Source organism: Phyllobates terribilis, unplaced genomic scaffold (assembly GCF_046119375.1).
Source record: "Phyllobates terribilis strain yellow unplaced genomic scaffold, ASM4611937v1 Scaffold_6__1_contigs__length_29720123, whole genome shotgun sequence".
NCBI classification, from domain to species: Eukaryota; Metazoa; Chordata; class Amphibia; order Anura; family Dendrobatidae; genus Phyllobates; species Phyllobates terribilis.
The window spans coordinates 7911334-7935894 of NW_027362766.1; positions in this window are offsets into that span (position 1 = coordinate 7911334).

The window sequence follows — 24561 nt, forward strand, 5'->3', positions numbered from 1 at the left end:
GTCTTTACTCTGCGGTGTAATGCTTCATGTGGCCACCAGAGGGCAGGCGTAGATAATGGATCCTCCCTGATCTATGGTCGGAGCTGGGATCCTAGGAGCTTCCATTCTACCTGCTGTCTCGGGGTAATGCCAGACTAATCTAACCCATGGATTATTAGGAATGTAGTTCTGGGTTCAGTGCTTCCTCCTCCATAAGGATGAAATCCAATATGGAGGGGTAGAGTGTGCCACACAATTCACGAAGAATCTGCAGCATCCATGTCGGGCTCGCTGGATGCTTGTGCTCAGGGAGGGTCATGATGTCGTGTGCTGGGGGGTTTGCACCAAGTACATGATGGACAAAAGACCCTGAGAGCATCCAGTTGATTAGAACAAGTCCCGGTGTGCGCTCTGCCCAGGTGTCGGTGGAGTCAGCGAGAGGCGTCTAGACTGCAAACCACAGAACACCTGTGAGCCAAGAGTGAGCTCTGTGGTCCAGACACAGTAGAGAGGACCCTCGTGAGTCATGTGTAGGGAGACCGCTGATGGGCACCGCACGATAGAGCTGAAAGACAACAGTAGCTTCTATTCTGCTCTAAAATCCACATCAAAAACATCTTCAGATGAACTTGCGCTAAACTTTAAGAACTGCTTGTAACCCTGAGCTGCTCCCTGCGTCCTCGTCCCCAACGTCCTCCACCATCCACATCTCCCCCTCTGCCTGGTCTTGTTGATGCCTCTGCTGCAATAGAAGACGTTCCTCACACTGAGGAGGGAGTCTATCTTGGTTGGGCGTCTGAGTCTTCTCCTTCTTCAGGTTGTAGATTCACCATCATCATGACACAGAGAACCAGATCGTTGTCTTCTAACAATGCTGAAATGGTGGGGACCACCACGGCACAGAAGGTACAAACCTGTGTCAGCCATAACTAATACTGCAGCCTGCCCCCATCTCTGACCTCTCAAGGCCTGGACCCCACCGTAGTCCTGGTTGTTGCTTGGAGCAGACTCACTGGATTGGACCTGCACATCCCACTGATGATCGATCGACTGCACAACATCCCCCATCGCTTTTCCTCCACCACTGTCGTCATCCCATAGTCCACCAGATATCTTCTCTTCTCTGGAAACGCACGCAGCCCACACCATGGAGCATGAAAATCATCAGATTGGGCCATCGCTTCATGGTCCAGCTTTGATGATCACGTGCTCATTGTAGGTGGCTGTTTCAGCATGGATCCTCCGACTGGTTAGCCCCACAATCATCAAGCTACGATGCTCTGTCCTAACCTGTCTATCATATGTGCCATATACTAGAACACTCCACAGGATCTGCCCTATTCTAGGGACCTCCACAGGATCTGCCGTATTCTAGGGACCTCCACAGGATCTGCCGTATTCTAGGGACCTCCTCAGGATCTGCCGTATTCTAGGGACCTCCACAGGATCTGCCGTATTCTAGGGACCTCCACAGGATCTGCCGTATTCTAGGGACCTCCACAGGATCTGCCGTATTCTAGGGACCTCCACAGGATCTGCCGTATTCTAGGGACCTCCTCAGGATCTGCCGTATTCTAGGGACCTCCACAGGATCTGCCGTATTCTAGGGACCTCCACAGGATCTGCCGTATTCTAGGGACCTCCACAGGATCTGCCGTATTCTAGGGACCTCCACAGGATCTGCAGTATTCTAGGGACCTCCACAACACCCTCCATTTTTAAAGTGACCCAGACCTTAATGTGGCCCGTGTCCGAGCTGCTCAGATCCTTATGCTTGCTCATAGTTCCTGCTTCCTGACCATTAATCGCTGCCGATTATGATGATATGTCCCCCTTTTCCAGGTTCCTTTGCAGGTATGTTAAGTCTGATCGGTGCACTCTCTGTCACCCCAGAACATCTTATAGTCAAACTCCTTTCTAAACACCAAGGGCGCATCAGGGATGACCTTTTTGGGGTCCTCTGGTTCAGTGGGCACAGCACTGATGGCAGCGGTATCACCGGCATCTCACCCTCAGGCCACAGAGACTTTGTTAACGTCCAGGACGTGGGAAATGTCGGCTAAGTGGTGTCCCACCTGCCATTTATGTAACTACTGGGGTTTGCAGAGTTGCGTGAGGGGTCAGGCCGCGTCTGGAGAAAGGGCCGTGTGTTGTTGTTGAGGAACACTAGAAAGAAAAATTTAGTGGGAACCTCTGAGTCCAGGAAAAGCATCGGCTTCCTGCCCCGCATGCTGCACAAACACACAGATCCTGTTATTGTCGCCGCGGCTGGAGAGCGAGAGCGGGGTCACAGGACATGGAGGGGCTATGCTGCCAGAAACCGAGCAGTGCAGAAACCAGGGGGCACTGCCAGAGTATAGAGATGGGGCATCATCCAATTCGGTGAAACAAGGTGGCTGGAGACGTGTAAGCTGAAAAGGAAGAAATACACTCAGGACAAAGGACGAGGAGAAACACGAGGGGCACATGGGGACTGGACTCATCAGGACAGAGGCCGGGGAGAAAGATGAGGCCAGGCGGTGACTGTAGACTCATCAGAACAGAGGCTGAGGAGAAAGATGAGGGCCAGGCGGTGACTGTAGACTCATCAGGACAGAGGCCGAGGAGAAAGATGAGGGCCAGGCGGTGACTGTAGACTCATCAGAACAGAGGCTGAGGAGAAAGATGAGGGCCAGGCGGTGACTGTAGACTCATCAGAACAGAGGCTGAGGAGAAAGATGAGGGCCAGGCGGTGACTGTAGACTCATCAGGACAGAGGCCGAGGAGAAAGATGAGGGCCAGGCGGTGACTGTAGACTCATCAGAACAGAGGCTGAGGAGAAAGATGAGGCCAGGCGGTGACTGTAGACTCATCAGGACCGAGGCTGAGGAGAAAGATGAGGGCCAGGCGGTGACTGTAGACTCATCACGACCGAGGCTGAGGAGAAAGATGAGGGCAAGGCGGTGACTGTAGACTCATCAGGACAGAGGCCGAGGAGAAAGATGAGGGCCAGGCGGTGACTGTAGACTCATCAGAACAGAGGCTGAGGAGAAAGATGAGGGCCAGGCGGTGACTGTAGACTCATCAGAACAGAGGCTGAGGAGAAAGATGAGGGGCACACGGGGACTGGACTCATCAGGACAGAGGCTGAGGAGAAAGATGAGGGCCAGGCGGTGACTGTAGACTCATCAGAACAGAGGCTGAGGAGAAAGATGAGGGCCAGGCGGTGACTGTAGACTCATCACGACCGAGGCTGAGGAGAAAGATGAGGGCCAGGCGGTGACTGTAGACTCATCAGAACAGAGGCTGAGGAGAAACACGAGGGGCACACGGGGACTGGACTCATCAGGACAGAGGCTGAGGAGAAAGATGAGGCCAGGCGGTGACTGTAGACTCATCAGGACAGAGGCCGAGGAGAAACACGAGGGGCACACGGGGACTGGACTCATCAGGACAGAGGCCGAGGAGAAAGATGAGGCCAGGCGGTGACTGTAGACTCATCAGGACAGAGGCCGAGGAGAAACACGAGGGGCACACGGGGACTGGACTCATCAGGACAGAGGCCGAGGAGAAACACGAGGGGCACATGGGGACTGGACTCATCAGGACAGAGGCCGAGGAGAAACACGAGGGGCACACGGGGACTGGACTCATCAGGACAGAGGCAGAGGAGAAACATGAGGCCAGGCGGTGACTGTAGACTCATCAGGACAGAGGCCGAGGAGAAACACGAGGGGCACACGGGGACTGGACTCATCAGGACAGAGGCCGAGGAGAAAGATGAGGGCCAGGCGGTGACTGTAGACTCATCAGGACCGAGGCTGAGGAGAAAGATGGGGGCCAGGCGGTGACTGTAGACTCATCAGGACAGAGGCCAATGAGAAAGATGAGGGCCAGGCGGTGACTGTACACTCATCAGGACCGAGGCTGAGGAGAAAGATGGGGGCCAGGAGGTGACTGTAGACTCATCAGGACCGAGGCTGAGGAGAAAGATGAGGGCCAGGCGGTGACTGTAGACTCATCAGGACAGAGGCCAAGGAGAAAGATGAGGCCGGGCGGTTACTGTAGACTCATCAGCACAGAGGCCGAGGAGAAAGATGAGGCCAGGCGGTGACTGTAGACTCATCAGGACCGAGGCTGAGGAGAAAGATGGGGGCCAGGCGGTGACTGTAGACTCATCAGAACAGAGGCTGAGGAGAAAGATGAGGCCAGGTGGTGACTGTAGACTCATCAGGACAGAGGCCGAGGAGAAAGATGAGGCAAGGCGGTGACTGTAGACTCATCAGGACAGAGGCCGAGGAGAAACACGAGGGGCACACGGGGACTGGACTCATCAGGACTGAGGCCAAGGAGAAACACGAGGGGCACATGGGGACTGGACTCATCAGGACAGAGGCCGAGGAGAAACACGAGGGGCACACGGGGACTGGACTCATCAGGACAGAGGCCGAGGAGAAACATGAGGCCAGGCGGTGACTGTAGACTCATCAGGACAGAGGCCGAGGAGAAACACGAGGGGCACACGGGGACTGGACTCATCAGGACAGAGGCCAAGGAGAAAGATGAGGCCGGGCGGTTACTGTAGACTCATCAGCACAGAGGCCGAGGAGAAAGATGAGGGCCAGGCGGTGACTGTAGACTCATCAGGACCGAGGCCGAGGAAAAAGATGAGGCCAGGCGGTGAGTGTAGACTCATCAGGACAGAGGCCAAGTTGAAAGATGAGGCCGGGCGGTGACTGTAGACTCATCAGGTCCATGGCTGAGGAGAAAGACGAGGGCCAGGTGGTGACTGTAGACTCATCAGGACCGAGGCCGAGGAGAAAGACGAGGGCCAGACGGTGATTGTAGACTCATCAGGACCATGGCAGAGGAGAAAGACGAGGGCCAGGTGGTGACTGTAGACTCATCAGGACAGAGGCTGAGGAGAAAGACGAGGGCCAGGTGGTGACTGTAGACTCATCAGGACAGAGGCTGAGGTGAAAGACGAGGGCCAGGTGGTGACTGTAGACTCATCAGGACAGAGGCCGAGGAGAAAGATGAGGCCAGGCGGTGACTGTAGACTCATCAGGACAGAGGCCAAGGAGAAAGATGAGGCCGGGCGTGACTGTAGACTCATCAGGACAGAGGCTGAGGAGAAAGATGGGGGCCAGAAAGTGACCATTGACTCATCAGGTCCATGGCTGAGGAAATAGATGGGGGCCAGACGGTGACTGTAGACTCATCAGGACCATGGCAGAGGAGAAAGATGTGGGCAAGACATTGACCATTGACTCATCAGGTCCATGGCTGAGGAGAAAGACGAGGGCCAGGTGGTGACTGTAGACTCGTCAGGACATAGGCTGAGGAGGAAGACGAGGGCCAAGTGGTGACTGTAGACTCATCAGGACAGAGGCTGAGGAGGAAGACGAGGGCCATGTGGTGACTGTAGACTCATCAGGACCGAGGTAGAGGAGAAAGATGAGGGCCCAACAGTGACCCTAGACTCATCAGGACCATGTCTGAGGAGAAAGATGAGGCCAGGCTTTGACTGTAGACTCATCAGAACCATGGCAGAGGAGAAAGATGAGGCCAGGCTTTGACTGTAGACTCATCAGGACCATGGCAGAGGAGAAAGACGAGGGCCAGGTGGTGACTGTAGACTCGTCAGGACATAGGCTGAGGAGGAAGACGAGGGCCAAGCGGTGACTGTAGACTCATCAGGACAGAGGCTGAGGAGGAAGACAAGGGCCATGTGGTGACTGTAGACTCATCAGGACAGAGGCAGAGGAGAAACATGAGGCCAGGCGGTGACTGTAGACTCCTCAGGACAGAGGCCGAGGAGAAACACGAGGGGCACACGGGGACTGGACTCATCAGGACAGAGGCCGAGGAGAAAGATGAGGGCCAGGCAGTGACTGTAGACTCATCAGGACAGAGGCCAAGGAGAAAGATGAGGCCGGGCGGTTACTGTAGACTCATCAGCACAGAGGCCGAGGAGAAAGATGAGGGCCAGGCGGTGACTGTAGACTCATCAGGACCGAGGCTGAGGAGAAAGATGGGGGCCAGGCGGTGACTGTAGACTCATCAGGACAGAGGCCAATTAGAAAGATGAGGGCCAGGCGGTGACTGTAGACTCATCAGGACCGAGGCTGAGGAGAAAGATGGGGGCCAGGCGGTGACTGTAGACTCATCAGGACCGAGGCTGAGGAGAAAGATGAGGGCCAGGCGGTGACTGTAGACTCATCAGGACAGAGGCCAAGGAGAAAGATGAGGCCGGGCGGTTACTGTAGACTCATCAGCACAGAGGCCGAGGAGAAAGATGAGGCCAGGCGGTGACTGTAGACTCATCAGGACCGAGGCTGAGGAGAAAGATGGGGGCCAGGCGGTGACTGTAGACTCATCAGGACAGAGGCTGAGGAGAAAGATGAGGCCAGGTGGTGACTGTAGACTCATCAGGACAGAGGCCGAGGAGAAAGATGAGGCCAGGCGGTGACTGGAGATGCATCAGGACCATGGCAGAGGAGAAAGATGAGGGCCAGGTGGTGACTGTAGACTCATCAGGACCGAGGCTGAGGAGAAAGATGGGGGCCAGGCGGTGACTGTAGACTCATCAGGACAGAGGCCGAGGAGAAACACGAGGGCCACGCGGTGACTGTAGACTCATCAGGACAGAGGCCGAGGAGAAAGATGAGGCCAGGCGGTGACTGTAGACTCATCAGGACCGAGGCTGAGGAGAAAGATGAGGGCCAGGCGGTGACTGTAGACTCATCAGGACAGAGGCCGAGGAGAAACACGAGGGGCACACGGGGACTGGACTCATCAGGACAGAGGCCGAGGAGAAACACGAGGGGCACATGGGGACTGGACTCATCAGGACAGAGGCCGAGGAGAAACACGAGGGGCACACGGGGACTGGACTCATCAGGACAGAGGCCAAGGAGAAACATGAGGCCAGGCGGTGACTGTAGACTCATCAGGACAGAGGCCGAGGAGAAACACGAGGGGCACACGGGGACTGGACTCATCAGGACAGAGGCCAAGGAGAAAGATGAGGCCGGGCGGTTACTGTAGACTCATCAGCACAGAGGCCGAGGAGAAAGATGAGGGCCAGGCGGTGACTGTAGACTCATCAGGACAGAGGCCAAGGAGAAAGATGAGGCCGGGCGGTGACTGTAGACTCATCAGGACCGAGGCCGAGGAAAAAGATGAGGCCAGGCGGTGAGTGTAGACTCATCAGGACCGAGGCAGAGGAGAAAGATGAGGGCCCGACAGTGACCCTAGACTCATCAGGACCATGTCTGAGGAGAAAGATGAGGCCAGGCTTTGACTGTAGACTCATCAGGACCATGGCAGAGGAGAAAGATGAGGCCAGGCTTTGACTGTAGACTCATCAGGACCATGGCAGAGGAGAAAGACGAGGGCCAGGTGGTGACTGTAGACTCGTCAGGACATAGGCTGAGGAGGAAGACGAGGGCCAAGTGGTGACTGTAGACTCATCAGGACAGAGGCTGAAGAGGAAGACAAGGGCCATGTGGTGACTGTAGACTCATCAGGACCGAGGCAGAGGAGAAAGATGAGGGCCCGACAGTGACCCTAGACTCATCAGGACCATGGCTGATGAGAAAGATGAGGCCAGGCGGTGACTGTAGACTCATCAGGACCGAGGCCGAGGAGAAAGATGGGTGCCAGACGGTGAATGTAGACTCACCAGGACAGAGGCTGAGACCAAAGACGAGGCTAACAAAGTTGCACTCTGTAACACTTTATCATGTAAACATGAAATATATGACATTTTAATTGCATTACTGCTCTATAAAATAGGAAAAAATGATAGCCTACATTTATATGGGTAGGTAAGATCCTGCTGTAATGGGTGGAGTGCTCAGTCAGAGGGCCTATGTATACAAATATCAAAAGACTGACCGTCACTTCCAAACAGAATACTGGTCTGAACAGGTGCTTAGTAACAGTAGTCATCTCCACACATAACTAACAAAAGTAGAAAATACTTTGCTCTAGAAAATAGGAAAAAAACAAGATACTTGGCACTTAATTTGGACAATTCATGCACGCCCAGCAGCCACGGCAAGGCAATCTTCTTTTGCTTCTTTTTGTTGGGTGCTGGACAGAGCCGGAGTCACCACCTGGGCAAGTGCTGGGGCCCTGAACAAACAGGGGGCCCCACTCGCTGTTGGGGACACCAGCACTTGATGTGTTGGGCCCTTGGCATCAGGCCCCTCCATCGTACTTTCTACTGTTTGGGCATCCTGGATGATGGGACTGGGAGTGTTAGCTGATGCTCCCTCTGCCATCATTCCCCCTCTGTGTCTGGGCTGTGTGACATATCAGCGCAGATGCTCCACAGCGACCCCTCTGTGCTGAGCAGTGCAGAGGGTCAGAAGGCGCTAAGGAGACTGGAGCGGTGGGGGAACAGGGAGAGGCGAGTAATTTATTATTTTTTATGTATGGAGCATTATATGGGGTGCATTATACTGTATAAAGCAATATATGGGGTCCATTATACTGTATGCAGCATTATATGGAGCCCATTATACTGTATGGAGGATTATGTGGGGCCATAATACTGTATGCAGGACTATGTGGGGCCATTATACTGTATGGAGCACTATGTGGGGGCCCATTATACTGTATGGAGGACTATGTGGGGGCCCATTATACTGTATGGAGGATTATGTGGGGCCATTATACTATATGGAGGGCTATGTGGGGCCATTATACTATATGGAGGATTATGTGGGGCCATTATACTTTATGGAGCATTATGTGGGGCCATTATACTGTATGGAGGACTATGTGGGGCCATTATACTGTATGGAGGACTATGTGGGGCCATTATTCTGTATAAAGGACTATGTGGGGCCATTATACTGTATGAAGGATTATGTGAGCCCATTAAACTGTATGGAGCACTATGTGGGGCCATTATACCCTATGAAGGACTATGTGGGGCCATTATACTGTATGGAGGACTATGTGGGCCCCATTATACTGTATGGAGGACTATGTGGGGCCATTATACTGTATGGAGGACTATGTGGGGCCATTATACCGTATGGAGGACTATGTGGGGCCATTATTCTGTATAAAGGACTATGTAGGGCCATTATACTGTATGAAGGATTATGTGAGCCCATTAAACTGTATGGAGCACTATGTGGGGCCATTATACCCTATGAAGGACTACGTGGGGCCATTATACTGTATGGAGGACTATGTGGGGCCCATTATACTGTATGGAGGACTATGTGGGGCCATTATACCCTATGAAGGACTATGTGGGGCCATTATACTGTATGGAGGACTATGTGGGGCCCATTATACTGTATGGAGGACTATGTGGGGCCATTATACTGTATGGAGGACTATGTGGGGCCATTATACTGTATGGAGGACTATGTGGGGCCATTATACTGTATGGAGGACTATGTGGGGCCATTATAAAGTATGGAGGGTTATGTGGGGCCATTATACTGTATGGAGCACTATGCGGGGCCATTCTACTGTATGGAGGACTATGCGGGGCCATTATTCTATTTGGAGCACTATGCGGGGCCATTATACTGTATGGAGGACTATGTGGGGCCATTATAATGTATGGAGGACTATGTGGGGCCATTATACTGTATGGAGCATTATGCGGGGCTATTATACTGTATGGAGGACTATGTGGGGCCCATTATATTGTAGGGAGCATTACATTGAGCCCATTGTACTGTATGGAGGGCTATGTGGGGCCCCATATACTGTATAGAGCACTATGTGGGGCCCCATATACTGTATGGAGCACTATGTGGGGCCATTATACTGTATGGAGGACTATGTGGGGCCATTATACTGTATGGAGGACTATGTGGGGCCCATTATACTGTATGGAGGATTATGTGGGGCCATTATACTGTATGGAGCACTATGTGGGGTCCATTATACTGTATGGAGCACTATGTGGGGTCCATTATACTGTATGGAGCACTATGTGGGGTCCATTATACTGTATGGAGGACTATGTGAAGCCATTATACTGTATGGAGGACTATGTGGGGCCATTATACTGTATGGAGCACTATGTGGGGTCCATTATACTGTATGGAGCACTATGTGGGGCCCATTATACTGTATGGAGCACTATGTGGGGTCCATTATACTGTATGGAGGACTATGTGAAGCCATTATACTGTATGGAGGACTATGTGGGGCCATTATACTGTATGGAGCACTATGTGGAGCCATTATACTGTATGGAGCACTATGTGGAGTGCATTAAACTGTTTGGAGGACTATGTGGGGCAATTATACTGTATGGAGGACTATGCGGGGCCATTATACTGTATGGAGGACTATGTGGGGTCATTATACTGTATGGAGCACTATGTGGGGCCCATTATACTGTATGGAGCACTATGTAGGGCCCATTTTACTGTATGGAGCACTATGTGGGGCCCATTATACTGTATGGAGCACTATGTGGGGCCATTATACTGTATGGAGGACTATGTGGGACCATTATACTGTATAGAGCAATATATGAGGCCCATTATACTATATGGAGGACTATGTGTAGCCTATTATACTGTATGGAGGACTATGTGGGGCCCATTTTACTGTATGGAGCACTATGTGGGGCCCATTATACTGTATGGAGGACTATGTGAGCCCATTATACTGTATGGAGGACTATGTGGGGCCATTATACTGTATGGAGGACTATGTGGGGCCATTATACTGTATGGAGGACTATGTGGGACCATTATACTGTATGGAGGACTATGTGGGGCCATTATACTGTATGGAGGACTATGTGGGGCCATTATACTGTATGGAGGACTATGTGGGGCCCATTATACTGTATGGAGGACTATGTGAGCCCATTATACTGTATGGAGGACTATGTGGGGCCATTATTCTGTATAAAGGACTATGTGGGGCCATTATACTGTATGAAGGATTATGTGAGCCCATTAAACTGTATGGAGCACTATGTGGGGCCATTATACCCTATGAAGGACTATGTGGGCCATTATACTGTGTGGAGGACTATGTGGGGCCCATTATACTGTATGGAGGACTATGTGGGGCCATTATACTGTATGGAGGACTATGTGTGGCCATTATACTGTATGGAGGACTATGTGGGGCCATTATACTGTATGGAGGGTTATGTGGGGTCATTATACTGTATGGAGCACTATGCGGGGCCATTATACTGTATGGAGGACTATGTGGGGCCATTATACTGTATGGAGGACTATGTGCGGCCATTATACTGTATGGAGGACTATGTGGGGCCATTATACTGTATGGAGGACTATGTGGGGCCCATTATACTGTATGGAGGACTATGTGGGGCCATTATACTGTATGGAGGACTATGTGGGGCCATTATACTGTATGGAGGAGTATGTGTGGCCATTATACTGTATGGAGGACTATGTGGGGCCATTATACAGTATGGAGGACTATGTGGGGCCATTATACTGTATGGAGGACTATGTGGGGCCCATTATACTGTATGGAGGGCTATGTGGGGCCATTATACTGTATGGAGGTGTAGCACCCTGAGGATTCGGCTGCTACAGGGGTATTGCACCTCAAGCCAGAGGTGTGGTATTCCACTCCCGGGTAAGGATGGAGTGTGGAACTGAGCTCAGTAGGCTGCATGCACTACATACATCCCATTTCCGGGGGACAGATCGACGGTACTCCCACCAAAATATGTGCAGGTACGATAGTGTCTGTCCCTGGCTGGAGTGGGAGGGGGTTGGAACATCCCAGTAGTGTAGGGGCAGATAGGGGGAGCAGTCTGGGTAATGCTAGGAGCTCATTGGGTGCTGGTCACCTGAGCTCACACATAGAGGGAGTATATAAGGTGGGAACCATCTTAGATCAGGGTCAGACAGGCAGACAGTTACCAGTCAGTCTTTTGTAGAGGGTCAAGCAGTCCTGAAAGAAGAGAGAGAGGAGAAGAAAAGGACCCAGAGGGGAAGAAGAGGGAACCCCAAGAGCCCAAATACAACCAGAAGGGTGAAGGGTTGGCACAAGGGTACCGGATCCCAAGCTGGTGGTGGGCACTAATCCTCAGCCAGAGACCGGAGGTTGTGGGCAGGATCTGCCACGACCCCCCACTAAATCCACTGCGAAGGCACACCAAGTATAGGGTCAGGGAACCCAGAGACAAGGGTTTTACCAACAAGAGGCCCGAGGGAGCCGGACATAAGTGGATCCCTGGTGGGGAAGGCCAGAGAAAAGGAACGTCAGAAAGGGAGCTCAGGATCACGCTCCAGAATTACCTGGGGGCTGGCCGAGTCCAGGACCTGGTGGACGCAGCACGGCTCGGGCGGTCACTCAAGGCCAGAGTGACCAGCACAACAGCAGTAAGTAAAAACCCTGAACTGCACAGCCCAACTCTGAGTCTTATTACCACCCTCACTGCACCACCACAACCACCACCCTCTACAACTGACCCCCTGAGGCTATACCCCTCCCGTTGGGGGTTATACTACCAGAAGCTGCACACACACCACCAGCCTCAGCGGACCCTGCTGCAGCGGCGGCCGTATTGACCGCAAATCAACGGGTGGCGTAGTCGACACTAAAGAACATCCAGCAACATCTGTAGGACTGCCACACACTGAGCTTGACACCCTGGGCACGGACCGGGTCACCGCCACTCGGAGACTACAACCCCCATCTGATCCGGATCCGGGTATCCCCCAAACAACACTGGCCCAGGGGGCGCGTCAACTTTGGCGTAGTTGGCAGGATAACGTGCCCGCAACAACCGGGTACTGCGTGCCTGAAGAAAAGTTCACCGTTACCTCAAAAAGAAGTCTCCCGCCGGTTCCGGAGGGTCCCCGCCAACGGACCCCATTACAGGTCGTTTCCCGCCGGTTGTCCGCCATTTGCAGCTTTTCCCGCCATCCATGGAGTTTCCTGCCACTGGGAGACGATTCCCGCCATTTCCAAAGATTTCCCGCCTTGGAAGAGCGGACGCCATTATGGGCGTGCCAGAGGGTGGCAAGAGGTCACCTCCCATCGTGGGCCAGGTCGAAGAATGGCGCCAAAAGCGGAAACCGCGCCCACCAACAGAGACTGTGATGCTGGAAGTGTCCATCAGCGTGAGAGAACTGCCCCTGGAACTAACAATCACAAAGTTGCCCCGGGACCACCCTCAATGTGGGCGGAGACGGAACAAAAGAGAGAAGATGGGTGCAGCCTGGAGGAGTCTGGAGAGAGCGCACCCGGAGACAAGAAGTCTGGAGAGGAGTCCAGAGAAAGCGTACCCGGAGATGGAGGGAGAGACAGGCAGCACCGACCCAGTGGTCAGGAGCCTGCTGCAAGCAACAACCCCACTAGGCTTAGTGGAGATCCTAGCACAGCTCCCCCGAGACCGGGAGTGTGCACAGACCGCGCTGGAGGGCCTCGCACGGAGGATGGCCCAGGTGCAGCAAGACACGCTGACGGAGTGGAGCCGTGAGATGGCCCAGCAGACCGGAACCCGTCAGCGGAGCACGCCACCCGAGACGAGGAGACAGACCGCCTCTGAGGATGGTGCAGGAGGAGTGAAGGCTGGAGACGGCGCCGAGAAGGGAGCTGGACAACTGGAGGCAGGTAAAGGGGACGTCACTACCCCGAGCCGAGGAGCCGTGTACCTGTCCCAGCTCCCCGTCGCAGAGCCCGAAATTCCCCCTGCCGTGCCCGTCGCTGCATCGTCACCGTGCCAGACTAGGCCTCAAGTAGAAGCCGCGGCCGCGACCCCTGTGACGTCACACGCCTCGACCCTGAGCGCGACGAAACAGGAAATACCATCGGCCTGGTCGCAAGGTCTAGTACCTCCGGGCGCCGCAATTCCAACAGCGCCCCCTACCTCCGCGGAGCCACCGGCCTGGTCGCAGGGCCGAGTACCCCCGGGCGCCGCCGTCCTTACGGTGCCCTTTACCTTTAGGGTGCCCCAAGCCTGGTCGCAAGGCCTGGTCAACCCGGGCGCCGCTACCATCAACGCGCCCTCAACATCTCGAGTGCCGCACCTGGGCGAAGATCTATTTGCCCAGCACACGTGCCCGGATGGGCAGCCCTTTGTATGGCCCCAGGAGTACTACCAACTGGAACTCCAAAGAGCAAGGCCCCTGTACGAGCCCCTGATTCCGGCTCCGAAGCCCGTCAGGAGAACCCCGCTCCCGCTAGAAGAAGCACAATTCGAGTGGGACCCCACCGGAGGAGACCTCATGGGGTTCACTCAAGAAACGCGGGCAGCCGCAGCAGAGCGAGTGGAGTGCTGCCGCCAGCAGTTGGCAGCCTTCGAGCAAGAGCGGAAAGAGAGGCGGATCCGTGAGCAGCGGCTGCAGGAACAGAGCGCAGGGCAGAAGAGCCGGACCAGGAGGAACCCCCGTGCAGCTCATGGTCCCCGTACCACCGGGACTGTGATTAAATTCAACCTGCAGCATGGGTGGGGCTTCATAAGAGACCATCATACCCCCGGCGACGTCTTTGTAACCCGCAGAGACGTAGAAAGCCATCTGCCGGAGGGACACAGAGGTCGTGACCTGTACGTAGGGGACGAGGTCACGTTCACCCGGCACAAGTGTGCCAAAGGACCCTACGCCCTCCATGTGCATCGCCTGACGGAGGAGGAGCTGCGGTGTGAGGAGGAGCAAGAGGACCCGGACGGGTCTGAAGACAAAGGAGGAGCAGGAGGACGCCGTCGTTAAAGTACGGTAAAGAGACTGTATATAGTTACCCGTCGGGGTACAGTGAACTGTTACTGCTGCTAGTTAAAATATAGTCCCCGTTGGGACCAGCAAATTGAACTGTTAACCCGTGTGTCCCTTAATCCCACTGACCGAGGACTGAGAGCGGTCATTCCTTCCTTATACCTGGCCGAGGACTGAGAGCGGCCACTTTCCCCCTATATATAGTTGCGCTTTCTAAGGCGCCCCCTACTGGTTTTATAAGGAAACCGTTTTTCTACAAGAGACTGTCGCACTTTACCCGGTCACAAGTCGCACCGTGGCCGGAGGAGCAAGAGTGTTAATATATATATAGTGTTTTATATGTTATTGTTGTTATGAAAATTTGTATGTTTGATGTTTTTATTCTCTTACAGCCCGAGGACGTGCTGTGATTTACCAGGGGGGAATGTAGCACCCTGAGGATTCGGCTGCTACAGGGGTATTGCACCTCAAGCCAGAGGTGTGGTATTCCACTCCCGGGTAAGGATGGAGTGTGGAACTGAGCTCAGTAGGCTGCATGCACTACATACATCCCATTTCCGGGGGACAGATCGACGGTACTCCCACCAAAATATGTGCAGGTACGATAGTGTCTGTCCCTGGCTGGAGTGGGAGGGGGTTGGAACATCCCAGTAGTGTAGGGGCAGATAGGGGGAGCAGTCTGGGTAATGCTAGGAGCTCATTGGGTGCTGGTCACCTGAGCTCACACATAGAGGGAGTATATAAGGTGGGAACCATCTTAGATCAGGGTCAGACAGGCAGACAGTTACCAGTCAGTCTTTTGTAGAGGGTCAAGCAGTCCTGAAAGAAGAGAGAGAGGAGAAGAAAAGGACCCAGAGGGGAAGAAGAGGGAACCCCAAGAGCCCAAATACAACCAGAAGGGTGAAGGGTTGGCACAAGGGTACCGGATCCCAAGCTGGTGGAGGGCACTAATCCTCAGCCAGAGACCGGAGGTTGTGGGCAGGATCTGCCACGACCCCCCACTAAATCCACTGCGAAGGCACACCAAGTATAGGGTCAGGGAACCCAGAGACAAGGGTTTTACCAACAAGAGGCCCGAGGGAGCCGGACATAAGTGGATCCCTGGTGGGGAAGGCCAGAGAAAAGGAACGTCAGAAAGGGAGCTCAGGATCACGCTCCAGAATTACCTGGGGGCTGGCCGAGTCCAGGACCTGGTGGACGCAGCACGGCTCGGGTGGTCACTCAAGGCCAGAGTGACCAGCACAACAGCAGTAAGTAAAAACCCTGAACTGCACAGCCCGACTCTGAGTCTTATTACCACCCTCACTGCACCTCCACAACCACCATCCTCTGCAACTGACCCCCTGAGGCTATACCCCTCCCGTTGGGGGTTATACTACCAGAAGCTGCACACACACCACCAGCCTCAGCGGACCCTGCTTCAGCAGCGGCCGTATTGACCGCAAATCAACGGGTGGCGTAGTCGACACTAAAGAACATCCAGCAACATCTGTAGGACTGCCACACACTGAGCTTGACACCCTGGGCACGGACCGGGTCACCGCCACTCGGAGACTACAACCCCCATCTGATTCGGATCCGGGTATCCCCCAAACAACACTGGCCCAGGGGGCGCGTCAGAGGACTATATGGGGCCATTATACTGTATGGAGGACTATGTGGGACCATTATTCTGTATAAAGGACTATGTGGGGCCATTATACTGTATGAAGGATTATGTGAGCCCATTAAACTGTATGGAGCACTATGTGGGGCCATTATACCCTATGAAGGACTATGTGGGGCCATTATACTGCATGGAGGACTATGTGGGGCCCATTATACTGTATGGAGGACTATGTGGGGCCATTATACTGTATGGAGGACTATGTGGGGCCATTATACTGTATGGAGGGTTATGTGGGGTCATTATACTGTATGGAGCACTATGCGGGGCCATTATACTGTATGGAGGACTATGTGGGGCCATTATACTGTATGGAGTACTATGCGGGGCCATTATACTGTATGGAGGACTATGTGGGGCCATTATACTGTATGGAGGACTATGTGGGGCCATTATACTGTAAGGAGCACTATGCGGGGCCATTATACTGTATGGAGGACTATGTGGGGCCCATTATACTGTATGGAGCACTATGTGGGGCCATTATACTGTATGGAGGACTATGTGGGGACCATTATACTGTATGGAGCAAGATATAAGGCCCATTATACTGTATGGAGGACTATGTGGGGCCCATTATACTGTATGGAGGACTATGTGGGGCCATTATACTGTATGGAGGACTATGTGGGGCCATTATACTGTATGGAGGACTATGTGGGGCCATTATACTGTATGGAGGACTATGTGGGGCCATTATAAAGTATGGAGGGTTATGTGGGGCCATTATACTGTATGGAGCACTATGCGGGGCCATTCTACTGTATGGAGGACTATGCGGGGCCATTATTCTATTTGGAGCACTATGCGGGGCCATTATACTGTATGGAGGACTATGTGGGGCCATTATAATGTATGGAGCATTATGCGGGGCTATTATACTGTATGGAGGACTATGTGGGGCCCATTATATTGTAGGGAGCATTACATTGAGCCCATTGTACTGTATGGAGGGCTATGTGGGGCCCCATATACTGTATAGAGCACTATGTGGGGCCCCATATACTGTATGGAGCACTATGTGGGGCCATTATACTGTATGGAGGACTATGTGGGGCCATTATACTGTATGGAGGACTATGTGGGGCCCATTATACTGTATGGAGGATTATGTGGGGCCATTATACTGTATGGAGCACTATGTGGGGTCCATTATACTGTATGGAGCACTATGTGGGGTCCATTATACTGTATGGAGCACTATGTGGGGTCCATTATACTGTATGGAGGACTATGTGAAGCCATTATACTGTATGGAGGACTATGTGGGGCCATTATACTGTATGGAGCACTATGTGGGGTCCATTATACTGTATGGAGCACTATGTGGGGCCCATTATACTGTATGGAGCACTATGTGGGGTCCATTATACTGTATGGAGGACTATGTGAAGCCATTATACTGTATGGAGGACTATGTGGGGCCATTATACTGTATGGAGCACTATGTGGAGCCATTATACTGTATGGAGCACTATGTGGAGTGCATTAAACTGTTTGGAGGACTATGTGGGGCAATTATACTGTATGGAGGACTATGCGGGGCATTATACTGTATGGAGGACTATGTGGGGTCATTATACTGTATGGAGCACTATGTGGGGCCCAATTATACTGTATGGAGCACTATGTAGGGCCCATTTTACTGTATGGAGCACTATGTGGGGCCCATTATACTGTATGGAGCACTATGTGGGGCCATTATACTGTATGGAGGACTATGTGGGACCATTATACTGTATAGAGCAATATATGAGGCCCATTATACTATATGGAGGACTATGTGTAGCCTATTATACTGTATGGAGGACTATGTGGGGCCCATTTTACTGTATGGAGCACTATGTGGGGCCCATTATACTGTATGGAGGACTATGTGAGCCCATTATACTGTATGGAGGACTATGTGGGGCCATTATACTGTATGGAGGACTATGTGGGGCCATTATACTGTATGGAGGACTATGTGGGGCCATTATACTGTATGGAGGACTATGTGGGGCCATTATACTGTATGGAGGACTATGTGGGGCCATTATACTGTATGGAGGACTATGTGGGGCCCATTATACTGTATGGAGGACTATGTGAGCCCATTATACTGTATGGAGGACTATGTGGGGCCATTATTCTGTATAAAGGACTATGTGGGGCCATTATACTGTATGAAGGATTATGTGAGCCCATTAAACTGTATGGAGCACTATGTGGGGCCATTATACCCTATGAAGGACTATGTGGGCGATTATACTGTGTGGAGGACTATGTGGGGCCCATTATACTGTATGGAGGACTATGTGGGGCCATTATACTGTATGGAGGACTATGTGGGACCATTATAGTGTATAGAGCAATATATGAGGCCCATTATACTATATGGAGGACTATGTGTAGCCTATTATACTGTATGGAGGACTATGTGGGGCCCATTTTACTGTATGGAGCACTATGTGGGGCCCATTATACTGTATGGAGGACTATGTGAGCCCATTATACTGTATGGAGGACTATGCGGGGCCATTATACTGTATGGAGGACTATGTGGGGTCATTATACTGTATGGAGCACTATGTGGGGCCCATTATACTGTATGGAGCACTATGTAGGGCCCATTTTACTGTATGGAGCACTATGTGGGGCCCATTATACTGTATGGAGCACTATGTGGGGCCATTATACTGTATGGAGGACTATGTGGGACCATTATACTGTATAGAGCAATATATGAGGCCCATTATACTATATGGAGGACTATGTGTAGCCTATTATACTGTATGGAGGACTATGTGGGGCCCATTTTACTGTATGGAGCACTATGTGGGGCCCATTATACTGTATGGAGGACTATGTGAGCCCATTATACTGTATGGAGGACTATGTGGGGCCATTATACTGTATGGAGGACTATGTGGGGCCATTATACTGTATGGAGGACTATGTGGGGCCATTATACTGTATGGAGGACTATGTGGGGCCATTATACTGTATGGAGGACTATGTGGGCCCCATTATACTGTATGGAGGACTATGTGGGGCCATTATACTGTATGGAGGACTATGTGGGGCCATTATACTATATGGAGGATTATGTGGGGCCATTATACTGTATGGAGCACTATGTGGGGCCATTATACTATATGGAGGACAATGTGGGGCCATTATACTGTATGGAGGACTATGTGGGGTCATTATTCTGCATAAAGGACTATGTGGGGCCATTATACTGTATGAAGGATTATGTGAGCCCATTAAACTGTATGGATCACTATGTGGGGCCATTATATCCTATGAAGGACTATGTGGGGCCATTATACTGTATGGAGGACTATGTGGGCCCCATTATACTGTATGGAGGACTATGTGGGGCCATTATACTGTATGGAGGACTATGTGGGGCCATTATACTGTATGGAGGACTATGTGGGGCCATTATTCTGTATAAAGGACTATGTGGGGCTCATTATACTGTATGGAGGACTATGTGGGGCCATTATTCTGTATAAAGGACTATGTGGGGTCCATTATACTGTATGGAGCAGTATGTAGGGCCATTATACTGTATGAAGGATTATGTGAGCCCATTAAACTGTATGGAGCACTATGTGGGGCCATTATACCCTATGAAGGACTATGTGGGGCCATTATACTGTATGGAGGACTATGTGGGGCCCATTATACTGTATGGAGGACTATGTGGGGCCATTATACCCTATGAAGGACTATGTGGGGCCATTATACTGTATGGAGGACTATGTGGGGCCCATTATACTGTATGGAGGACTATGTGGGGCCATTATACTGTATGGAGGACTATGTGGGGGCCCATTATACTGTATGGAGCACTATGTGGGGCCCATTATACTGTATGGAGGACTATGTGAGCCCATTATACTGTATGGAGGACTATGTGGGGCCATTATACTGTATGGAGGACTATGTGGGGCCCATTATACTGTATGGAGGACTATGCGGGGGCCCATTATACTGTATGGAGGACTATGTGGGGGCCCATTATACTGTATGGAGGACTATGTGGGGCCATTATAGTGTATGGAGGACTATGTGGGGCCCATTATACTGTATGGAGGACTATGTGGGGCCATTATACTGTATGGAGGACTATGTGGAGCCATTATACTGTATGGGGGACTATGCGGGGCCATTATACTGTATGGAGCAGTATGTGGGGCCATTATACTATATGGGGGACTATGTGGGGCCATTATACTGTATGGAGGACTATGTGGGGCCATTATACTGTATGGATCACTATGTGGGCCCATTATACTGTATGGAGCACTGTGTGGGGCCCATTATACTGTATGGAACACTATGTGGGGATCATTATACTGTATGGAGCATTATATGGGGCCATTTTACTGTATGGAGCATTATATGGGGCCATTATACTGTATGGAACACTATGTGGGGATCATTATACTGTATGGATCACTATGTGGGCCCATTATACTGTATGGAGGACTATGTGGGGATCATTATACTGTATGGAGCACTATGTGGGGATCATTATTCTGTATGGAGGACTATGTGGGGCCATTATACTGTATGGAGCACTATGTGGGGCCATTATACTGTATGGAGGATTATGTGGAGCCATTATACTGTATGGAGGACTATGTGGGGCCATTATACTGTATGGAGCACTATGTGGGGCCATTATACTGTATGGAGGATTATGTGGAGCCATTATACTGTATGGAGCACTATGTTGGGCCATTATACTGTATGGATCACTATGTGGGCCCATTATACTGTATGGAGGACTATGGTGGGCCATTATACTGTATGGAGCACTATGTGGGGATCATTATTCTGTATGGAGCACTATGTGGTGCCATTTATCTGTATGGAGGACTATGTGGGGCCATTCTACTGTATGGAGGACTATGTGGGGCCATTATACTGTATGGAGCACTATGTGGGGCCCATTATACTGTATGGAGGACTATGTGGGCCATTATACTGTATGGAGGACTATGTGGAGCCCATTATACTGTATGGAGCACTATGTGGGGCCCATTATACTGTATGGAGCACTATGTGGGGCCCATTATACTGTATGGAGCACTATGTAGGCCCATTATATTGTATGGAGCACTATGTGGGGCCATTATACTGTATGGAGGACTATGTGAAGCCATTATACTGTATGGAGCACTATGTGGAGCCATTGTACTGTTTGGAGCACTATGTGGGGTGCATTAAACTGTTTGCAGGACTATGTGGGTCCATTATACAGTATGGGGGACTATGCGGGGCCATTATACTGTATGGAGCACTATGTGGGGCCCATTTTACTGTATGGAGCACTATGTGGGGCCCATTATACTGTATGGAGCACTATGTGGGGCCATTAAACTGTATGGAGGACTATGTGGGGCCATTATACTGTATGGAGGACTATGTGGGGCCCATTTTACTGTATGGAGCACTTTGTGGGGCCCATTATACTGTATGGAGGGTATGTAGGGCCATTATACTGTATGGAGGACTATGTAGGGCCATTATACTGTATGGAGGACTATGTGGGCCCATTATACTGTACGGAGCACTATGTGGGGCCCATTATACTGTATGGAGGACTATGTGAAGCCATTATACTGTATGGAGGACTATGTGGGGCCATTATACTGTATGGAGCACTATGTGGAGCCATTATACTGTATGAAGCACTATGTGGAGTGCATTAAACTATTTGGAGGACTATGTGGGGCCATTATACTGTATGGAGGACTATGGGGGGCCATTATACTGTATGGAGCACTATGTGGGGCCCATTTTACTGTATGGAGCACTATGTGGGGCCCATTATATGGTATGAAGCACTATGTAGGGCCCATTTTACTGTATGGAGCACTATGTGGGGCCCATTATACTGTATGGAGGACTATGTGGGGACAATTATACTGTATGAAGCAATATATGAGGCCCATTATACTATATGGAGGACTATGTGTAGCCCATTATACTGTAGGGAGCATTACATTGAGACCATTGTACTGTATGTAGGGTTATGAGGGGCCCATTATACTGTATGGAGCACTATGTGGGGCCCATTATACTGTATGGAGGACTATGTGAGCCCATTATAGTGTATGGAAGACTATGTGGGGCCATTATACTGTATGGAGGACTATATGGGGCTCATTATACTGTATGGAGGACTATGTGGGGGCTCATTATACTGTATAGAGGACTATGTGGGGCCCATTATACTGTATGGAGAACTATGTGTAGCCCATTATACTGTATGGAGGACTATGTGGAGCCCATTATACTGTATGGAGCACTATGTGGGGCCCATTATACTGTATGGAGCACTATGTGGGGCCCATTATACTGTATGGAGCACTATGTAGGCCCATTATATTGTATGGAGGACTATGTGGGGCCATTATACTGCATGGAGGACTATATGAAGCCATTATACTTTATGGAGGACAATGTGGAGCCATTATACTGTATGGAGCACTATGTGGAGCCATTATACTGTATGGAGCACTATGTGGGGTGCATTATACTGTTTGGAGGACTATGTGGGGCCATTATACTGTATGGAGGACTATGCGGGGCCATTATACTGAATGGAGCACTATGTGGGGCCCATTTTGCTGTATGGAGCACTATGTGGGGCCCATTATACTGTATGGAGCACTATGAAGGGCCCATTTTACTGTATGGAGCACTATGTAGGGCCCATTATACTGTATGGAGGGCTATGTAGGGCCATTATACTGTATGGAGGACTATGTAGGGCCATTATACTGTATGGAGGACTATGTGGGCCCATTATATTGTATGGAGGACTATGTGGGGCACATTATATTGTATGGAGGACTATGTGGGGCCATTATACTGTATGGAGGACTATGTGGGGACCATTATACACTGTGTGCAGAATTATTAGGCAAGTTGTATTTTAGAGGATTATTTTTATGTTCTCAATCAGCCCAAAAGACTCATAAATATCCAAGCTTAATATTTTTGGAAGTTGGAGTGGGTTTTTTTAGATTTGGCTATCTTAGGAGGATATCTGTTTGTGTAGGTAACTATTACTGTGCAGAATTATTAGGCAACTTAATAAAAACCAAATATAATCCCATCTCACTTGTTTATTTTCACCAGGTAAACCAATATCAGGGCACAAAATTTAGAAATAAACATTTCTGACATGCAAAAAGAAAAAAAATTAGTGATGAATATAGCCACCTTTCTTTATGATGACCCTCAGCAGCCTCCATCCATAGATTCTGTCAGTTGCTTGATCTGTTTTCGATCCACATTGCGTGTAGCAGCCACCACAGCCTCCCAGACACTGCTCCCAGAGGTGTACTGTTTTCCCTCCCTGTAGATCTCACCACAGCCTCCCAGACACTGCTCCCAGAGGTGTACTGTTTTCCCTCCCTCTAGATCTCACATTTTATGATGGACCACAGGTTCTCTATGGGGTTCAGATCAGGTGAACAAGGGGGCCATGTCATTATTTTTTCTTCTTTTAGACCTTTACTGGCCAGCCACGCTGTGGAGTAGTTGGATGCATGTGATGGAGCATTGTCCTGCATGAAAGTCATGTTTTTCTTGAACGATACTGACTTCTTCCTGTACCACTGCTTGGAGAAGTTGTCTTCCAGAAACTGGCAGTAGGTCTGGGAGTTGAGCTTCACTCCATCCTCAACCCAAAAAGGTCCCACAAGTTCATCTTTGATGATACCAGCCCATACCAGTACCCCACCTCCACCTTGCTGGCGTCTCAGTCGGAGTGGAGCTCTCTGCCCTTTACTGATCCAGCCTCTGGCCCATCCATCTGGCCCATCAAGAGTCACTCTCATTTCATCAGTCCATAAAACCTTTGAGAAATCAGTCTTAAGATATTTCTTGGCCCATTCTTGACGTTTTATCTTATGTTTCTTGTTCAGAGGTGGTGGTTTTTCAGCCTTCTTTACCTTGGCCATGTCCCTGAGTATCGCACACCTTGTGGTTTTTGATACTCCAGTAACGTTGCAGCTCTGAAATATGGTAAAACTGGTGGCGAATGGCATCTTGGCAGCTTCACGCTTGATTTTCCTCAATTCATGGGCAGTTATTTTGCGCCTTTTTTGGCCAACACGCTTCTTGCGACCCTGTTGGCTATTTGCCATGAAACTCTTGATTGTTCGGTGATCACGCTTCAAAAGTTTGGAAATTTCAAGACTGCTGCCTCCCTCTGCAAGA